We start from the raw sequence: 13,163 nt of genomic DNA, 5'->3' as shown, positions 1-13,163 counted from the left end.
GTTCAAACCCGGCCAGCCCTGGTGTACATGGCTGGTGTCCTAGCCGCTAAGCTACAGGCACCGAGCCTGTATCCCTAGTTTTAAAGTTTGCAAGCAGTTGAGCAATGCTAGTTAAAACTCAAATTTATCTTACTCTAAAGCACATGCTAACATGATTGTCTATTTTTTAAAAAAGTGCTATACCAGCCCCCAAAAGTTATTTCTCCACCAAACTAATAAAAGTAATAACTCACAGCTGAGTAGAAAAACTTTTTTCCTTATTTCTGAATAAGAGTGTACAATGCTACAGAATAAACTATACCCTGCGAGATTTTTTTATTCTTTACACCAATGCACAGGAATATATGTATATGTATGAATGTGTATTCACACTACATATGTTTTTAACAGATTCATTCTAGGGTCTGATTCTGAAGCTCTTTTTCATTAAATTAAGGGAAACAAACTGCTAATTGATTAGATAAATAGCAGTCAGTTCTTACAAGAACCATGGGTTTCTTTTTCTAAATTTTCTGTGCATTTTCTAGTGCTGTGGTCTATATAGGCAAGTATTATGTGTTTATCTCGTCTGGTCTCCAGAATTTTGGTTTGGCAATATCTTCTGCTACCCATTACACTTTTGCTATAATTATCTGCAGTATACGGTATGTTTCCAGAGTATATAAATAACATTTCATTGGTTAAGTATAAAGACTAGAAATTTGAGGTTGAAGAAGTTCAATCATAGGATACTGTTTTAAGAAGTTCCAACAAAATGTGCAACCTAACAAAGTCAAAGATAACACAAAGAAAATGGATAGTCTGGCATCTTTTTAACTTGGTTTTGCTTTAATAATTCTTTAAAAGCTAGTGGATATGGACACAGCATGGAATACCATACAATGCTGGATGCCATTTACATAAAATTACCTTTGATGCGTTCCTATCACCATAAATAAAAATTAACTCAAAGTGGACCACAGATCTAAATGTAAAATCTAAAACTTTTAGAAGAAAATGTGGAGAAAATCTTTGTGACTTCAAGTTAGGCAAATATTTCCTTTATTTCTTTAGTATATGGTGTTTTTTTAGAGACAGGATCTTACTGTGTTGCCCAGGCTGGGCTCAAACTCTTAGCCTCAAGTTATCCTCCTGCCTTGACTTCCAGAGTGCTTTGGGATTATAGGCATGAGTCTATGTTTCTTAGAATAACAAAAGCACAATCCATAAAAGAAAAAGTTAATAAATTGGGCTTCATCAACTTAAGAATTTCTGCCTTTTGAAAAACACTAATAAGGAGATTAAAAGACAAACAACAGACTGGGAGAAAACATTTTCAAATCATGTATTTAAGAAAGGACTTGTGTCTAGAATATATAAAGAACTCTTGAAGCTTCCAGTTTTGCTGACCATCTGGAGGTTCCTAGATGGGGGCATGCCTGGAGAGGGCATGGAAGCTCTGCTCCTCTTCCCACATGCATGCCTATTCATCTCTTCCATCTGCCTGTTCATGTGTATCCTCTGTAATTAGAATAAATTGATAAACTCTTCCTTGCCGGCTTTGAGGAAGTTAATTGCCATATTGTGAGCTGCCCAATGGGCAGGTCCATGTGGCAGGAACTGAGGGTAATCTTCAACTGATAGCAAGAAACTGGCCTTCAGTCCAACATCCCACAAGGAGCTGAATTCTACCAGCAATCAAGTAAGCTTATAAGTGGATCCTTCCCCAGTCAAACCTTGAGATGAGAATGCAGCCCAGACCAAGAATGTTACCGTTAGCTTTCAGATGAGGTCTTGGAGCAGAAAACTCAACAAAGCTATGTCTGGACTTCTGATCCACAGAAACTGTGAGATAATAAAAGCTGCTAAGTGAAGCAAGACAAAAAAAAAAAAAAAAAACCTTCAAAAAAGAAACTCTCAATTATAAGAAAACCCATTAAAAATGGGCAAAAGATTTGAATAGATGTTTAACCAAAGAAGATTTATGGATGGTAAATAAGCACATAAACAGATGGTCAAAATTATTAGTCATTAGGGAAAAGCAAATTAAAAACGACAACGAAAACCACCACACAGCTGTTTTAGAATGGCTAAAATTTAAAAGACTGACTGTATCAAGCATATGGAGACACTGGGACTCTCATATACTACTGATGAGCATGTAAAATAGTACAACCACTTTGGGAAATTAGGAAGTTTCTTTAAAGTTAAAGATACACCTACTTTAGTTTGAAGCGTATACATTCTTCAGTTTGTCTTAGCATATTCATTCTTTGGCTTGTCTTTTAAAATTTGCTTTTGACTATTTTGGTTGCTGGTGAAAATTATTTAAAGAAATTAGGAATTCATTAGAATTATTTTGTACTCTAATCTAAAAATGTAACTCCAACTAGTGAAATTAGCATTTATAAATGGAGGTGTCTAAAGAAGAATAAAATCTTTGGCTAACCACTAGTTTACTTTTAGCAGTAAAGTCTGCAGCTCATGAAATTTGTAATTCTGGAGGGGTGTCAGCTTGCACCAGCCCCTGGGGAGCCTGTTGATACAGCACTGAGTTACAGATTATTATTCAGCTGTAGAAGTTTTATGCTTAGGCATTTTCTTACATCTTCCTCTCTTAGTCAGTTGAAATCTTGTATTTTTGCCAAATAAAACAAATCCCATACTAATAAGAAGCTATAAATAAACAGTAGGAGCGTGAGTCAGAGCCAGGATCACTCTTACGCCTTGTGGCTACCCTCTCCCCAATATATTCCTTTTGCACAAATGTGTAATGCTGCATAACTACTATTCTACGATGAACTTAAGCAATTTCAGTGAGAGCTACTTTTTAGAACTAAGTAATACTTTAACTAATAGAATTCTGGCATATTACCAGTGTCAAGAGCAGATTGTCGAACTGTCTACTGTTGATGGGAGAAAAAAAATGTATTTCCCATTTTTCCTGTGTAAAACCCTTCAGCCCAGAACGCTGCTGTTAGATTTCCAGAATGGATTTGTGTATGATGTAGCATAATTCAGCAATTGGGGAAAGAGGGAGATAAGCTGCTTGAATGCCCCATCTTGTCTGCTAATTAGGTTTTTATCCTGTTTTGTTTCATTAATTGTTCAGTAAATGTTCACTGTATACTTACTGGTACCAGATACTGTGCTACTAGAGAATATATAAAAATGAGTAGCTAAAAGCCAGGTGTTGTGGCAGCTGCCTGTAGTCCCAGCTACTGGGGAGGTTAAGGCAAGATAATCACCTAAGCCCAAGAGCTGGAGATTGCTGTGAGCTGTGATGCCATGGCACTCTACCGAGGGCAACAAAGTGAGACTCTGTCTCTTAAAAAAAAAAAAAAATGAATAGCTAAAATCCTTGTTCTCAAGGAATTTATTATAGTGGAGAAAAGTGACTTGTAAATCTAAAATTACATACTGTGATAGGAACTATAAAAGAGACGTCATGCAGAATACTCTGAGGTTTCAAATAAAACTACTACTATGTATGAAGCATTTACTGTCCTGGCTGTTTCATAGAAGTTATTTCATTTAATCCTTTCAACAGCTTTATGAAGTAGATACTGTTACACTAGTTTACTTATGCCAGGAGCACTAACTTCATTGAGGAAGGAGGAATGGTATCAAGGGTTTTTCAGAAAACAGTTCTTGAGTTGATTATAGAAGGATGAGTAGAGCAGGGAGTGGGAGGAACATGACACAGTGTGGCATTTCACACTGAGAAAGTTGAATATGTAAGCACACAGGAGGGAGAGAAGTGTTGTTGGAATACAGAGTAGGTTATGGGAAATAAAAGAGGGCAGGATTCAGATCATGAAGGAAGTTATGGGCCATGCTTAAGAAGTTTGGTTCTTAACCTATAGAAGACAGAGATACTCTCAGACTTGCATTTCAGGAAGATAACTCTATAATTTTTTGTGCGAAGTATTTAGAAGAGGGTTCCAGCACTGGCTTACATTTATTAACTACATAAAACTAAATTTTAGGAACATCTTACACAGTCATGTGTCACTAACAACGGGGATATATACATTTTGAGAAATGCATCATTGGACAGTTTCATCATGCCAGGATCAGAGAGTGTACTTACACAAACCTTCATGGCATATATTTTTTTATTTGTACATATTTTTAATACGGAAAACAAAATTTCCCAGAAATATTTCTGATTAACAATCATTTCCCCATTTGATCTGCCATGCCAGTATCAAGTGCCGTATATCGGGTTTCTATATATGCTCCATTATAATCTTATGGGACTCTATCAAAAATGCAGGCCATTGATGACATCATGCAGCCCGTGATTGTACTTCTAGTTTTACAAGTACGAAATGAAACACAGAGAGGTTTTGTAAAATGGCCAGGGTCACACAGCTAGTAGGTAGCAAAGCCAGGATGGCATAGTAGGCTGACTTTATAGCCTTAACCACAGTGCTATATTGCCACTCTGCTTCATTTATAGGCATGCATGCATACATTAGATTTGGCAACTGAGTTCTGGAGACATTGAATTGGCAATTACAATCAATGGAGACCCTTAGCAGGTACCTCTACATTGTTTGTTTCTGTACTTTGCTTGTAGCTGTCTAGGAATTGGCTCTGGTGGGGTAACTTTGTAAGTATATTGCCAACAAAGCATTTTATGATACTCATTAGAGGTTATTCATAAGTGGTAAATGAAGCCAGTGGGCTTCGATAACTTATGATCCATTGCAACCCAGAGATGAAGAATGTTTAAAAGGATAAATATTACCACCCACCAATTAAGATTATTTCTAGATTTAGTCCCATTGGTTATATTTCTGCTAACGTTTAGAAACAAAGAAATCAGTAAGGAAAAAATGTGATTGGAAGGATTAAATCCCAATCCATATCTCAAGCTTACATTTGTATCCAATTGTTGACACAATAATTGCTTAGAATAGTTCTGTAAATGGAATGCAGACATAGGGCCACAGAATCCATTCCTCATAGAGCTTGGTTTCAGAGTCAGAGGATACACAGAGGATAAATCAATCCATAAATCTGTAGGTACTTCTAAAAGAAGAGTGGGATGTCAGTTATTGGCACCAGTACATGATGAACCCTGCTGGAGTTCAGAGAAAGGAAAAACTGACCTGACTATGATCACATTCTCCATAGCAGTCTCTGGCATTCCTCCCCCTGTTAACATTCAGAATTAATTTCATGGGTGAAATCAAGGCATGCAAGTGCATTAAATAATTTTTAAAAAAACAATTGCTGATGATTGATGAGGGAAGAAAAATTAGGAGCTATTATTTTTCTATCAACCATTATTCCCGTTAACAAGAACAGGAAACGTTATGAATAAATAAAATCTTTTATCATACTAGAAAAAGGAACAATGCAGTCCCCTAAAGGATTTTATGTTTTAATCAGGCAACTAAAGAAAATAATTCCTTATAAATGGATGTATTAATCAGTGTCATAATGTAAGTAGAAACTTCCCATTTTGTTAAAGGAGCAACCAGACGTACTCAGTTTTTGAAAATAGAGTAACCATTTATATTTTTTTATTTGTTAAGACAGTCTTAAGCTGTCACCCTGATTAGAATGCCATGGCGTCATAGCTCACAGCAATCTCTAACTCTTGGGCTCAAGTGATCCTCTTGCTTCAGTTTTTCTATTTTTAGTAGTGACCGGGTCTTGCTTTTGCTCAGGCTGGTCTCAAACTCATAAGCTCAAGCTATCTACCCACCTTGGCCTCCTAGAGTGCTAGGATTACAGGCGTGAGCCGCCGTGCGTGGCCTGAGTAACCATTTATTAAATCATATGTATGACTGAACATATTTTGGGTGCAAAAGAATTTTCATAATAATTCCATTATAATCTTTATAGCCAAGGTTCTGAAGAAAGATTTGGGAAAACTGGCCACATTTCAAGATTTGATTTTCCTTTTCTGTTTGATAGCCTTATCTAAATCCCCCTAGCTTGAATGTAAATATGAATGTGTAAAAATGTATGTATATCTAATCACCTCTTGAGGGAGGTTTAATATAAGTATAAAGAGAAATTCTTTCTCTAAGCAAAAAATAAAGTTTCATAGTGTTGAATTATGCATTTCTCATCTCTCTACATCCCAAACTATTGCCAAGTTATGTTAATTTTGCTTTCTAAAGTTCTCTTGATGCTTCTCTTCAACCCCATCACCACTGCCTTAAACGAGGCATAGTTTCTCTTTTGGATGATGGCAACAGTCTTTCTTCCTTTAGTCTCTTTAAATCCACCTCCACTCTTTATATCATCCATCATGTATTTTTTTCCCTGCATAAGTTCTTTGATTGACTTTTATTAAATCTAACTTTCTTAAGCATGGCAAATAGGACCCTCCTCCATGAGCTGGTCCTTGCTTACTTCACCTCCCTCATTTCCTGACACTTTTTCCTTATCTGCTGAGATCCAGAAAACCAGTTTTAGTTCCCTAACCTCCCACCATATATAACCACATACACACATGCCCATATGCTTGTTTTTGCTTCATCTTTCTTTATCACACTCCTGTAAGATTTGAAGCAGTCTGAACACAGTTGAATTTTGAATTTTCAATTCCTGAATGGGGCTGAACATACTCTACTTGAACACATATTGCTACATTGTTAGTATAGGTATTGCAATATGACACAACAAGATGCATTCCCCAAATTATCCATCAGGACTAAAGGATTATTTCCGAACAGCTGAAAGTCCTGCTGCCAAACAGCCCTCGTCAGGGATTGTCTTCTCCCCAACTCAAGGTAATTCTTAACGGCCATTCCAGTTTCCCATGGGGTCAGCTGAGGCCTTGAGATTGCATCAAAGTTCGATTTCTCCCTCTGCTCTCTCTTCCCTTCTATAGGTGTTTATCTCAAAACATACCCTACTAAACTACTTTTGGTAGTGGGGAACCTTCAGTCTTCTCAATTCAAGGTCAGCCTTCTGATTTAAAGATTGTTCTTTTTTAAGCACTAAAGGAGAGATGAAAAGCTTCATCTTTCTCTGTTCAACCTCTTTTATTTTTTATTTTTTTTATTAAATCATAGCTGTATACATTAATGCAATTATGGGGTACAATGTGCTGGTTTTATATACAATTTGAAATACTTTCAAGAAACTGGTTCACTGCATTTTCTTAGTTATTGTGTTAAGGCATTTATATTCTACACTTAGTAGATTTAATATGTACCCTTGTAAAATGCACCATAGGTATGGTCCCACCAATTACCCTCCCTCCACACATCCTGCCCTCTCCTCTCCCCTCCCCTCCTGCTCTTCTTTCCCCTTCATGTTGGGCTGTAGTTGGGTTATAGCATTCATATGGAAGTGTGGGTGTTTATAAATAGATTTCATAGTAGGGCTGAGTACATTGGACACTTTTTCTTCCATTCTTGAGATACTTGCTAAGAAGAATATGTTCCATCCATGTAAACATAAAAGAGATGAAGTCTCCATCTTTTTTAAGGCTGCATAATATTCCATGGTGTACATATATCACAATTTATTAATCCATTCATGGATCAATGGGCACTTGGGCTTCTTCCATGACTTAGCAATTATAAATTTGGCTGCAGTAAACATTCTGGTGCAAATTATCTTTGTTATAGATTGATTTTTGGTCTTCTGGATATATACGTAGTAGAGGAATTGAAGGATCAAATGGCAAGTCTATTTTTAGATACCTAAGTGATCTCCAAACATCTTTCCAATAAACTCTTCTAATAAAAGATTTATTATGTATAATTTGGATCTGGTCAAAAAGCCACACTTTAGGACCTAGAAGGCCACAAGCTTCCTTAAGACCATGGCTTCCCCACCACTGAATGGTTACCTAAAATTTTAATAATTCAAGACTATTTCACTAGACAATGCCTTGAGAACCTGCTCCATACCAGGTTTTGTGCCAAATGCAGTGGAATTAAGACTTGGCCTCTGCTCTGAAGTTTACAATCTGAGGTGAGAGTTACATATGAAACTAACTGTATGATAGCATCTTTAGGATAATCTTTTTGAAGTAAACTTCATTAATTTCAGTGTAAAAGTCAAAGGCATGCACTTTATTCTGTGGTGTGGCAAAGAACAAAAGGAAAGTATTTCAGGGAAAGGAAAATGAATATAAATGTGTTGGCCGAAAGTTTAGAAAATTACAGAATTAGGGAAAAGGTAGTTCTTTCACTTTATTTCAAAATAATTTCAAACTTACAGAAAAGTTACAAGAATAATACTAAACTTTTGCACATTATTTATGCAGATTCATCAATTTTTAATATTTTCCCCTCATTCTCTTTACTTTTATAATTAAATGTCACTTCATTCCTTTGTAGTGGGAGTCTTCACCTCTGTAACTGCAATATAGTTAGCAAATTCAGGAAATTTGACCTTGACCTTGATCTTGAGTCTAGATTGCATTTCTTTTTTCTTTTTCTTTTCTTTTTTTTTTTTTTTGAGACAGTATCACTCTGTTTCCCTTGGTAGAGTGCTGGAGTGTCTTCACAGCTCACAGCAACCTCAAACTCTTGAGCTCAAGCAATCCTCCTGCCCCAGCCTCTCAAGTAATTGGGACAATAGGAGTCTGCCAGATGCCTGGGTAGTTTTTCTATTTTTAGTAAAGAGGGGGTCTAGTTCTTACACAGGCTGGTCTCAAACTCCTGGACTCAAGCAATCCACCTGCCTCAGCCTCCCAGTGCTGGGATTACAGGCATGAGCCACGGCACCCAGCCTGCATTTTTTTCTCATTGTCCTCAAAATAGATGAGTTCAGAGTCATGTAACTTAACATTTGTAATTTATACTAAAAATTTTGTGAAGCCACAGTAGGTCTCAGAAGTTTGCTGACTTGATTTAAAACACTTCAGAAGTGAAGTAAACCACTTCTGATTTTCTTTCTTTCTTTCTTTCTTTTTTTTTTGAGACAGAGTCTATGTAGCCCTAGGTAGAGTGCAGTGGCATCACAGCTCACAACAACCTCAAACTTCTGGACTTAAGTGATTCTCTGGCCTCAGCCTCCCAAGTCGCTGGGACTACAGGCGCCTGCCACAATGCCCTGGCTTTTTTGTTGTTGTTGCAGTTGTCATTGTTGTTTAGCTGGCCCAGGCCGTGTTCAAATCCACGAGCCTTAGTGTATGTGGCGTGCGCCTTAACCACTGTACTACCAGTGCCGAGCCCACTTTTGATTTTCTAAGGGGAGCACATGGGTAGGCCTAGGTTACCCAAAAAGGTATGACTTAACTGCTCCCCAAAAGTGAGTCTTGCTCTGGAGAGCCCATTGATGAGATTCCGTTCAAAAGAGATTGTGTATTTTCGATCCGGGATTGTGGACTTCTTTGAGCATCTCAACATTGCCACATCTTCTAAATGCTTATGTTAAGCGATGTTCTTTGGAACTGTGGGACCTGTAGGTAGGAGAGGAGCGACTCTAGGAACCATATCCGGCTGGGTCTCCCCAAACACGTGGTCCCTGGAGCGTGGGTGATCGAGCTTGAGCTTACACTTGGCTCGGGGGCGTGGCCGGGCGCAGGTTACCTTTACAGCCGCGCGGCTCTGGGACCCGGCGGATGTCATTTCCGGGGTGGTCTGTTGGGAGTTGGTGGTCGCGGTGGGGCCCAAGCACAGGCAGCTTAAGCGAGAGACTCCGGTCTTGTCCACGCCTCCGGAGGCCATGGCTTCCCCGCTGAAGCTAGAACAGGACATGCAGGGGAAAGTAGACTCATTTCGGGCCCGGATCGCACAGGAGGCCGAGGATCTGGTGTCCACCTTCTTCCCTCAGAAGCTGTCGGAGCTGGATAGCCGAGTCCAGGAGCTCCGTCTGCAGGACCTGTCCAGAATCCGTTCGGTGCCAGCCCCGGAGTCCCCTTCCGCCCCGGACACCGCGGGGGACGGGCCTAACCGGGACCCGCCGCCTCTCCAGACCCAGTCCTCAGTCAAGGTGCCGGCACTGCCGGGCGGAGAGGGACAGCTGCTGCGGAGTAACCAGCACCTGGTGGAGCTAATTGAGCGGGTCAAACCTGAGATCGAGCTGCTGAGAGAGAAATGCAACACAGTCCGGATGTGGGTACAGCTGCTCATCCCCAAGGTGGAGGATGGCAACAATTTCGGAGTGTCTATTCAGGAGGACACCGTGGACCAACTGTGGACCGTGGAGAGCACAGCAGCCTCCTATCTACGTCGCTTCTCCACCTACTACAACACCCGGGCCAAGTTGGTGTCCAAGATTGTGAAGTACCCGCAAGTGGAAGATTATCGTCGCACTGTGGCGGAGGTAGATGAAAATGAGTACCTGAGTGTGCGCCAGATCCTGCTGCACGTGCGGAACCAGTATGCCACCTTGCATGATGTAATTCTCAAAAACATTGAGAAAATCAAGACCCCTCGGAGCACCAACACCGATAATCTGTACTGAGGACCTTCCACTACCCCACTTGCCATCAGGAGTTGGCCCAGCTGTTTCAGCAGCTAGCAGGCTGATTATTAATGACTATACAGGTGATGAAACGACTGGAAATGCGCGTTACCATTTAGTTAGACTTTCATACAGTGTATCCTCATACTGAATCCTCTTTTGGTGTAATTATTATTTGACTTTCTTTTCTTGGGGAGAATAGGGACAAACCATCTGGTAACATGTGTGAAGGTTGGCCAAGGAGAAAGGACTGCCATTTTTAAAAGCAGCTTTGTAGATGAATGTTGGCAAAGATTTCTTTATTATGACATTGGTGACATTGAATGGTTTCAGGGGTTACTTAAAAGCTTAAAAAAGTTAAATGAAGCATTTCCTATAGTTCTGCTATGTGTTACTTTGTTCAGACCTGAAAAATGCTCCTTTACACCATGGTCTGTTTTTCGGCAGGGAAGGGAGTTTAACAGTGTTTCCAGGTCGTTGTATGCCTCTAATTTAGCAGATCGAAATAAAACTTGGTTATAACATTTTATTATGGCCTAAGTGTGCTTATCTGAACTTTACTTTTGGATATGTAGGGTTTTTCTCTTTTTCTCTCCTCCTCATTTGGACTCATACCGTTGTTATTTTTCAACTAATGTGTAAGCAAAATGAGAATATGAGTAATGGATTTTAATTCTTCTAAAGAAATAGATGTCCACTTCCATTAGAATGAATAGGAATCTGCGAAAATGGCTTCCTTCCTAACTTTCTACCATCTCAGCATCATCCAGTTTCCTTTCACACGCAGTTTAGAATTTCTTCTGTGTATTCCAGGGGTCCTCAAACTTTTTAAACGGGGACCCAATTCACTGTCCCTCAGACCATTGGAGGGCCAGACTTCGGGCCTGGGACTAGTCCGCTGCTAAGCAGGACAGGCAGCCACTGCAAAAACACCCAGCAGGCCGGATAAATGTCCTAGGCGGGCTGCATGTGGCCTGCACGCGGAAGTTTGAGGATGCCTGGATTGTATTCATTTATCTCATAGGTCCTTGTTAAGTCCATGGAACTTAGGCTTACATTTGCTTTTTTTCCCAGTTGATTTCATCATCTTTTCCCTTCTTAAGTTAGTTTTGATATGCCCTCATTAGAGTTTCCTTCTCGCATAATGAGTCGTTCTTTAAATCTAAAAATGCTAAAATGCGACTTTGAGTTCTTTTCCTGCTTTATCGAGGGAGAAACCATTGTGTTCTCAACAGTGAACTATACTGTTGGTGTTTTAAAATTTGAGATTTACCAGATTTTATTTGCAGGTAAGGTCAATTATTTTACTATCTAACCTGTATAGATTAAAAAAAAATTATAAATTGGTTTAGTGGACATTTTATTTTCAAAGTAAACGCCTCAAAAGTAACAAGATAAGTTTATTCTTTTGTTGAACTTCTGAAAAGCCTAAGTCTTTCAAATCTGCCTTTAAAGAGCCCTGTAATTCCAGTCCTTTTGGAGGCTGAGGCAGGATGATTGCTTATGGCCAGGAGTTTGAGTTCATCCTGAGCAACATAGCAAGACCTCATCTCTACAAAAAGTAAAAAGAAAAAAAAAAAAAAACTAGCTGGATGTGATGGTGCACACCTGGAGTGCCAACTACTTGAGAGGCTGAGGACAGAGGGTCAGTTGGAGCCAGGGAGTTCCAGATTACTGCGCTCAAGACGATAGCATCAAAATATATTGCCTAGTATCTCCCCCACCAACAGGATTTCTCTTTATTTGCCTTGTAGAATGTTTCATTTGATTCAGAAAAGTGCCAGGAACCCTTTGTCAGTTCATACCACTCGAAAGGCATTTAATTGCACGCAACCATATGGGCTATGTAAGGGAAGAACAAATGTTGCTTAATTTTTCAACTAATGTTAATCATCTAAGGTTTAAAACATCTGTTCCATCTATGTAATATAATCATCATCTTGTTCTTTTACTCTTAAGCTGGCAAACCCTGTGCCAGTTTGAAATTAATCTTCTCTAATCCCAGTCATTCCTTTTACTAAGAAAATATGCATATCCATTGTAGTTAAAGATTCTTGGTATTTGCATTTTTCTCTGTTTTCTAATACATTATCAAATAAATTGGTGCTGGAATACTTTTATAAAGTCCCTACTTCTGCAAAAATTAATCCCTATGTGATTTTTCCCTTGCTTGAGAATAACTCGGAAAGCTTTTATAATAATAAACTCACGTAAGGAACTGGTGTTAAAGCATGGTATCCAATATAAGTCATTTGTCTATTAGTACTGGAGTTAAAGCCATTGTTTTATTTCTCTTAAAAAGACAAAAGATTGAGAGTGTGCGTGTATTTTGTTTTTAAGAAATGGTTTTTAAAACTTATTTTAGGGCCAGATGCGGTGGCTCACACACGTAATCCTAGCTCTATTGTAAAGCTGAGATGGAGGGATTGCTTGAGGCCAGCCTGAGTAAGAGTGAGACACCATCTTTACAAAAAATAGAAACAATTAGATGGGCATGGTGGCAGGTGCCTGTGGTCCCAGCTACTTGGGAGGCTGAGGCAGAAGAATCTTTTGAGCCCTTGAGAGAGCCCTGCTGTGAGCTGTATCATGTACTGTAGCTGAAGCAACAGAGTGAGACTTATCTCAAAGAGGAGGGGAAAAAAGTTATCTTGGAATTAAATAATTTTAGTTTGAAATTCTTTTTATAATTCACAAAAGCCTAAACTAAATTTTGATTGGAAACTCTGAAATTAGTAGATCTGGTTTTTAGAACTGAGTGAATGCCTTTCTTCTTTTTTTTTTTTTTTTTT

At 39.0% G+C, this 13,163-nt stretch overlaps 1 protein-coding gene and 1 pseudogene across 1 annotated transcript in view; both read left to right on the top strand.

The window, feature by feature from the left end:
- The window catches only part of ATF6 (activating transcription factor 6), a 168,229-nt gene that overhangs the window by 104,846 nt on the left and 50,220 nt on the right, over positions 1-13,163 (top strand). The window lies entirely within an intron of this gene.
- Positions 9,634-10,857, top strand: LOC100945868 (annotated as a pseudogene).

Source organism: Otolemur garnettii, unplaced genomic scaffold (genome assembly GCF_000181295.1).
Source record: "Otolemur garnettii isolate 467f Iridium unplaced genomic scaffold, OtoGar3 scaffold00016, whole genome shotgun sequence".
NCBI lineage: Eukaryota > Metazoa > Chordata > Mammalia > Primates > Galagidae > Otolemur > Otolemur garnettii.
This window is presented reverse-complemented; position numbering and strand designations above follow the sequence as displayed.